The sequence below is a fragment of the Berghia stephanieae genome, chromosome 8 (assembly GCF_034508935.2).
Source record: "Berghia stephanieae isolate SIO BIC M18660-M18661 chromosome 8, UCSD_Bste_1.3, whole genome shotgun sequence".
NCBI classification, from domain to species: Eukaryota; Metazoa; Mollusca; class Gastropoda; order Nudibranchia; family Aeolidiidae; genus Berghia; species Berghia stephanieae.
The window spans coordinates 49,938,236-49,946,707 of record NC_088367.1 but is presented as its reverse complement, the minus strand read 5'-3'; the positions used below and the strand labels follow the sequence as shown (position 1 = coordinate 49,946,707).

The 8,472-nt window shown below is 36.4% G+C and overlaps 1 long non-coding RNA gene across 1 annotated transcript in view; it reads right to left on the bottom strand.

Annotated features, from left to right (window-relative positions):
* Window positions 1-2,966: 2,966 nt before the first annotated feature.
* LOC144977880 (uncharacterized) overlaps window positions 2,967-8,472 on the bottom strand; it is a 7,573-nt gene continuing 2,067 nt past the window's right edge. The window contains exon 3 of the long non-coding RNA XR_013646424.1: window positions 2,967-4,606. This is a non-coding gene — a long non-coding RNA (uncharacterized LOC144977880). The remainder of the gene's footprint in view (window positions 4,607-8,472) is intronic.

Genomic DNA, 8,472 nt, shown 5'->3' with positions numbered 1-8,472 from the left:
ATTACCCGATTTTACCCTAGCGCTAGAGGAAGTAAACTCAAGGTAAACTTTGACCTCTAACCTCTAACTTTCAGGACACCTCTATTCGCAGTAGTCGTACTGCGAATAGTAATTTCCTTTATTTGCAGTAGTATAGTCAGAACCCAGCTGACACGGAGAGTCCCACCCCTACCTATCCTACCACCCCAACTCCGACACAGAAGCAGCATACCTAGACTTTAATACCTAGCCTAAGTTGGACTGGACTCCATGCTCGTACAGAAAAGGAACAACTGAGATTAGACAATAAAGAAGCTGTACGGAAGTGAGGACGACCTCAGGACCACTGTGGGCTTCATTCACCAGACCGGACTGACCATGTGACGTGACGGGAACGAAGAAGAAGAAGAAGAAAGACAATAAAAGCACGCCTCTGATATAGAGAGTGCTTCCTAAACAAATGGGATTCGAACCAGGACCTACGAGGTCCACTAGACTTTTATTGTTTTTCACAAATATAAATATTTTTACAATTAGGGTAAATTTTCACTGTAAAATATAATACATTAATGAAACTGTTAATCCAAAATTATCATCAATATTCCATTAAGTAATACAAAAACGTGAAAAAGTATTGATATTAGAATTCTCATTTATATTAAATACATATTTAGTATCAGTATGTTAAAATAGTAACATTATTTACGAAATAATATAATAATAATATTTTACTAGAGTTATCTCCCATGTCTAGATTATTTTTAATTAGCACTGTTATCAATTATATTTATATTAAAAGGTTGAAGTGGCCGATTGGTTAAGGAATTTCACTGTGACCCGGAAGGTCCTGGGTTCGAGCTCGGCTTTAGGCAATTTCTTTTTTTTTTTCCTTGGGCAAGCTTATTAACCCCCAATTTGCTCATCTGGACACCATGGGTGATTCCTTTTGACATGTGGGACAGGTGGAAAGTGCCCGGACAGAGATGCATATGCGAGATGGAAGTCGTGGGGGCGGGGACGTACACTCCTCTAAGCTTGGTGAGAAGTTGCCAGGCTTTGATACCAGTAAGATGAGACACTGGGTGTCTGCGAATCGGCTTCGGTCGAGGAGCTGTTAACAGCAAATGCGCTTCATCAGTGGGACTTTCCACCTGTCCCACATGTACTACCCGATGTGGGCAAGAACCCGAAACGACAGAGCATCTAGTTGAACGGTGTGTTGTGACGATGCTACCGGGCGGGTTCTCGACGGTGCGCGAGTGCGGACCGGACTTTGCTGATTGGGTCGATCGTCATAACATAGTAGTGTGAGAACCATAAGAGGCTGCTGCCCATTGGGGAAGCGTCGCTGCCGATGGTTGATTTGCCGCCACCCAATGCCTCTTCTTGCTGGCACCGACAGAGGTCTGGCAACTGTTCTCCCATGTTTGAGGAGAATGCTTTGCCTGGCACTGTTTCATACAGGCCTTTACAGATATCTTTATCATTCAACAGCGCTTGCTCCCTATTTTGTCTCTCATGTTTGTTGTTGTATCCACTACGTTTAACCCCCCCCCCCCCCCCCCCCCCCCCCACCCCTTCCCCTTAGATAACAGAGGACTCCGTGCCCCCCCCCCCTTCTAAAATAAAAAAAAAAACAACAAAAAACAAACAAACAAACAAAACAAAACTACAGCATTTATAAAGAGCAAAATCCACTAAACGTGCTCAAAGCGCTTTGCAAGGGGTCCTTAGCCAACAAATTTTATTTTTCCGACAGAGACGAAGCTATTAACGGCCAGGAACTCATTTTTTTACACCCGAGTACGATGAGAGAATGTGAGTAGAGAGCCTTTTCCTAGGCCTCAACTTTGCGCCGTTAAGAACGGGTCTCGAACCCCGAACCTGCTGATCCGAAGGGAGAGTGATACCACTAGACAACACGGGCGAGCTTGGTTAGATAGAATTTTAGAACTGTTATTAATCTTTCTCTATGAGTTGAATTTTATTTCTATCCCCCATTAGACGTGAGAAGTGAATGCTAACTTAGACATCAGCCGAAAATATAATGAATACTAGAATAGGATTCAATAGTCGTAACTTTCCTTCCTTCCTAATGACGCATGTAACTTGGCAATACTGGCTCTAAACTATCGGAACAATGGCGGACGCCCGTATGAATTATCCGTCGAGCATAAAAGCGTATCCAGAAGGGAAAAAAACACATAAATTCGATCATGTTTTGACTTTTACACATTCTGGTCACATGACATATGAAAAGTTCTAGCCAGGTTGAAGAATAAAAAGTAATGATTTTCTTTGTTTAGAACCAAGATGGCCGCCGTTGCCGAGCGGCGTGACATCAAACTACTGAATCCAATTAGGGGGCCCCGATAGCTCAGTTGGTAGAATACTCGCTTCACATGCAAATGGACCGAGAACGATCCCGGGTGTAGTCGAGATTTTTTTTTCTGACCCTCCTATCCACCCAGCAGTGATTGGGTAGCTGAGTGTCTTAGGTCTGGCGGAAAGTACTTTGCTTTAGACTAGCGTCCTATCCAAAGCAAGCAATGTTGTAATGAGGAATATTTTGCGCTGGTTTGAGAGTAAAGTGCGGCTATGTGGTCTAGTGGTATGACACTCGCTTTCGGATCGGACGGTCCTGGATTCGAGCCTCGCGCTCGGCGCATAGTTGAGTCCTTGGAAAAGGCTCTTTATTCACATTCTGTCACCGAACTCAGGTGTAAAATGAGTACCTGGCCGTATACAGCGTTATCTTTGTCCGAAAAAGTGTAATATCGCCTAACAGGCGTTATGTCCCGTCCTACATGTTAAATGTTGCTGTTCACCAGGGACCCCTTGTAAAGCGCTTTGAGCACATTTAGTGGATATTGCGATATATAAAAGAAAGCTCCAAAAAAATTCCATAACAACAATGGGGCCATAACAATTTGAGTTATGAAAGGAAAGCCATTAAAAAATTAGTGACACACAAGAAAATGGGAAAATGCATTTTAAAAATATTTTATTTGTGGTGTGAAGAAAATTGTGCACTCTTTTGCAGCCGTACTATAGAGAAAAAAAACACGTTTATTAAAAATTTGGCCAGAAAACTCGTCCATTAAATTATGACCCTCATCTTGGCAAAAACTCTCAAACCTGGGACATCGCAAAGTCTTCGATTTGAGATGTTTTTGCCAAGATAATGGTCATTTCAATCGATCGATATTTGAAGGACGAGTTTTGTGCCAACTTTTTAAGTACGAGGGATTTTTTTTTCAGTATAAGGCGGAATAATCAATTTATAAATGTTTCATTTTTTTCTGTTTAACTTGACAATTTAATTGACTTTATTGAAATCTATACCAATTATGGTTGAATCAATTGCCTCTTTTTAATTTGGCAATTTTACTGATTTTCTTAAAATCTATACCAATTATGGTTAAAGGAATCTTGCATCTTTTTAATTTGACAATTTTACTGATTTTATTGAAATCTATACCAATTATGGTTAAAGGAATCTTGCATCTTTTTAATTTGACAATTTTACTGATTTTATTGAAATCTATACCAATTATGGTTAAAGGAATCTTGCATCTTTTTAATTTGACAATTTTACTGATTTTATTGAAATCTATACCAATTATGGTTAAAGGAATTGCTTCTTTTTAATTTGACAATTTTACTGATTTTATTGAAATATATACCAATTATGGTTAAATCAATTGCTTCTTTTTAATTTGACAATTTTACTGATTTTCGTAAAATCTATACCAATTATGGTTAAAGGAATCTTGCATCTTTTTAATTTGACAATTTTACTGATTTTATTAAAATCTATACCAATTATGGTTAAAGGAATTGCATCTTTTTAATTTGACAATTTTACTGATTTTCTCAAAATCCATACCAATTATGGTTAAAGGAATTGCATCTTTTTAATGTGGCAATTTTACTGACTTTCTTAAAATCTATACCTTATATGGTTAAAGGAATTGCTTCTTTTTAATGTGGCGATTTTACTGATTTTCTTAAAATCTATACCAATTATGGTTAAAGGAATTGCATCTTTTTAATTTGATTGAAATTTATACAATGGCGGTTAAATCAGATGCTTATTTTTAATTTGACAATATCAAAAGAAAAAAAAAGGAATTAAAAAAAATAGAAAAGAAATCTGAACAAACCAGGGTGATAGGAATTAATTGGTTCTTCAATTCAATTAATTGACACGACGTGTACATATAATATGCAGGTCTGGCATCCGAACGCAAGTATGGGCCTAGTTCAACGTTATTGTAATGGACAACATTATTCCGCGTCATTTTTTTTTAAATTTTAGATTTCCATTACAACAACAATGAGCCCATAAAACGTTGGGTTATCAGACTTGCAAATTAGTGCACGTCGGGTTGACAGTTTGGGTAGTTTATTTTATTTTATTTATTTTTTTTTTTCTATTGAAATCTATACCAATTGGGGTTAAAGGAATTTTTTCTTATTTTCTCTTGATTTTTTTTCCACGCCTCCAAATCATTTTGTGAAGGAGTCTTAGGTTCATCCTCTCTTTCCTCTTCCTCCGCACTCAATTCCTCACTGGGTGTTTTATTTTGTTTTTTATTCTTTTCATCTTTGTTGGCATCTTTCACTGAAAAGGGGAAGATATAAAAACATGAAAAGACATGCTGAGGGAATATCTCACTTAGAAAATAGACAAAAACAAAAAAAAACAAAAAAAAAAAAAAGAAGAAGAAGAAGAAAATGACCCGAGCATAGCGCAATGCTCATTGGATATTACGCTTAAAACCTTCTCCTTACCAACTACAGGAAAATCGTCACATTCGTTAGGATACAACCAACATTTTTCTTATTCAAATTTCTTTTGTACATCATAAAATTTAAAGAAACATGTTTTGCTAAAGGAATCATGTATCGGAAGAACTTTACCGCTAGTATTGTGTTTAAGTGATAAAAATATTTTTTTGTGATAGTTGGGTGTGAAGTTTTGGTGAAAATCCTGAAAATGGCTGGTAAGGAGGTCAAGAGGGGCCCAAGCCGATAGGAACACTTAATATTAAAAGTTTTAAAAATTGTAGTTTTTAGGAGATAAAAATAGTAGTCGCCATAGTTAAGATTATGGATCAGTGATAGGATTCAATAGTCTGATGTCACGTCCGCCCAGCAACGAGCAGCTTGGTTCTAAACAAAGAAAATTGCTACTTTTTATTCTTCATGCTGACGATAACTTTTTCACATGTCATGTGATCAGAATGTTTAAACGTCAAAACATCATCAGATTTATTATGTTTTTCTCCTCTGGATACACTTTTATTTATGCTCGTCGGAGAAGTATTTACATAAGGGCGTCCACCTTTGTTCCGATTGTTTAGAACCAGTTACTAAGTTACTATGCGTCATTACGAGGGAAGTAACGTCACGTCACGACTCTTGATGACAGACGATACGAGTTATTTTGCATTTTATTTATTTTTTTTCCACGTTAATTTGTGTATTGTTTTGCTGACGAAGGGTTTGTACCCGAAACGTCCATTGTCTATATTTATTGTTCCCATACGAAGCCTCTCCATTTTTACTCTTTCGATAGTCTTTCACGATCACCGGCTTCAGGCAGCCCCTACCGTTTTCGACTGTTTAGGCCTATAACCACTACAAGGATTAATTCTCCCCTGACCAGCCAGCCATTTTCAGGATCCCCCCCCCCCCCCCCCCCCCCCCCCCCAAACTTCACGCCCAACTTACAAAAAATATTTTTTTTTATCACCCAGACATAATAGCAGTAAAGTTCTTCTGATGCATAAATTCCTTAGCAAAACATGCTCTACAACACATTGTTCGTTTAATTTTCTTTAAATTTTATGATGTACAAAAGAAACTTGATTAAGAAAAATGTTGGTTGTATCGTAAGGAATGTGACGATATTTTTTCCTATAGTTGGTAAGGAGAGGGTTAAATAAGACTTTGAAATACGTAAAATGATGCACTCTAGCATCAATATTCATTTTCAACAAGTATTAACCCTCTCCTTACCACCTACAGGAAGATTGTCACATTCGTTACGATACAACCAACATTTTTCTTACTCATATTTGTTTTTTAAATCACAATATTTAAAGAAAAGGTGTTGTTATATTTACAAAAACTTAATGATGTTTTGTACCGCTTGTTTTGATCTACAAAATTATGTATATCATGCACTTTGTGCGCTTAAATGTAAGTTTAAAAATTCAATTTATGTGTCGGGTAGGTATGAGATTTCAGTAAACGTTTTGAGAATTGTCGATACGGAGAGAGTTAATGACTTAGAGATAATTATGAAGTTCTAAAGTTCGAGCCAAAATTTCGTAATTTATGAATTTTTCGAAGTCGTAGGCAGTAGTCTGTTTATGTCTGAGGGAGTGCAAGTCTTTACCTGCCTTTAAAAAGAATCTCAAGACACAGCTTTACTGTATTTGCTTTTATTGACTCTATGAATCCTTGATTTGGCGATGAATTCATTGCTTTGCTTTTTAAAAAAAAAATCACTAAAAATTTATCATTTGTATTGTAAAGTGCCCAAAGCTTGTGTTTTACTCGAGAATGAGCGCTGTTTAATTGTGTATTATTATTATTATTATTATTATTATTATTATTATTATTATTATTATTATTATTATTATTATTATTATTATTATTATTATTATTATTATTATTATATTATTGTTATTACTATTACTATCATTATTATTATTATTATTATTATTATTATTATTATTATTATTATTATTATTATTATTATTATTATTATTATTATTATTATCATTATTATTATTATTATTATTATTATTATTATTATTATTATTATTATTATTATTATTATTATTATTATTATTATTATTTGCGGCTATGTGGTCTTGTGGTATGATAGTCGCTTTCGGATCGGAAGGTCCTGGGTTCGAGCCTCGTGCTCGGCGCATAGTTGAGTCCTTGGAAAAGGCTGTTTACTCACATTCTCTCACCGTACTCAGGTGTAAAATGAGTACCTGGCCGTCAAAAGCGTTGTGTCTGTCCGAAAAATTGTAATATCGCCTAACAGGCCTCATGTCTCGTCCTACATGTTAAGTGTTGCTGTTAGTCAGAGACACCAGTAAAGCGATTTGAGCACGTTTAGTGGATAGTGCGCTATATAAAATCTCATTTAAAAAAAATTGGAACCAAAAATTCGTAATTTTACGGATTTTTCGTAGTCGTGGGCAGTAGTCTGTTTATGATGTGATATGCATTGACATTTTGAAAACAGGGGGCAGGGTAACTCAGCGGGGTACGGTCTTTGCTTCGTGCTCGAAAGGTACTGAGATCGACCACCCGCCGCTGCGCTTTGTGGCCTTGAGCAAGTCACCTCGTCCGAGATCAAACTGTGGCGCTGCACTGCGGCTGATGCTTGTGTTATTCCAGTCTTCCCTTGGATTAGACCCTAGCGACACATTTCCCCTATGGGATGAATAAAGGGAATATTATATTTTTTTTTTCTTTTATATTTATGTAAGCTTGTAAAAGCTATTACAATATTTATCACACAACATCCTTGTTTGTGAATGTGTCCCGTTTACACTTGTGTGTGTGTGTGTGTGTGTATGCGTGTGTGTGAGTATGTTTCTACTTTAGTTTCTTGTACCAATTTGTGAAAGACAGAAAGAAAATAAAGTAATAGGCTTCAACAGTCATGACGTCACTTCCCTTCCTCGTAATGACGCATGGTAACTTAGTAACTGGCCCTAAACTATCCGAACAATGGCGGACGCCCTTATGAAATATTTCTCCGACGAGCATAAAAGTGTATCCAGAGAAGAAAAACATTATAAATACGATCATGTATTGACTTTTATACATTCTGATTACATGACATATGAAAAGTTCTAGCCAGCACGAAGAATAAAAAGTACCTATTTTCTTTTTTTTAGAACCACGCTGCTCGCCGTTGCTGGGCGACGTGACATCAGACTGTTGAATACAGTTGTGAATTGTGGAAGGATTCTCGTTCAACTGAGGCCATCACTGCTCGACGACAACGTCGACGACGTTTACTACGACGATAATGATGATGATGATGATGATGATGATGATGATGATAATGATGATGATGATGATGATGATGATGATGATGATGATGATGATGATGATGATGATGATGATGATGATGATAATGATGATGATGATGATGATGATGATGATGATGATGATGATGATGATGATGATGATGATGATGATGATGATGATGATGATGATGATGATGATGTGATGACGGTGATGATGATGACGGTTATAATAATGATGATGATGGTGATGATGATGATGATGATGATGATGATGGTGATGATGATGATGATGATGATGATGATGATGATGATGATGATGATGATGATGATAATGACGATGAAGATCATAATGATTTCATAATGTTTGAATACAACTTATCGTTACCTTTCCATGTTTAAGTATATGAGTAGAACAGCTTCC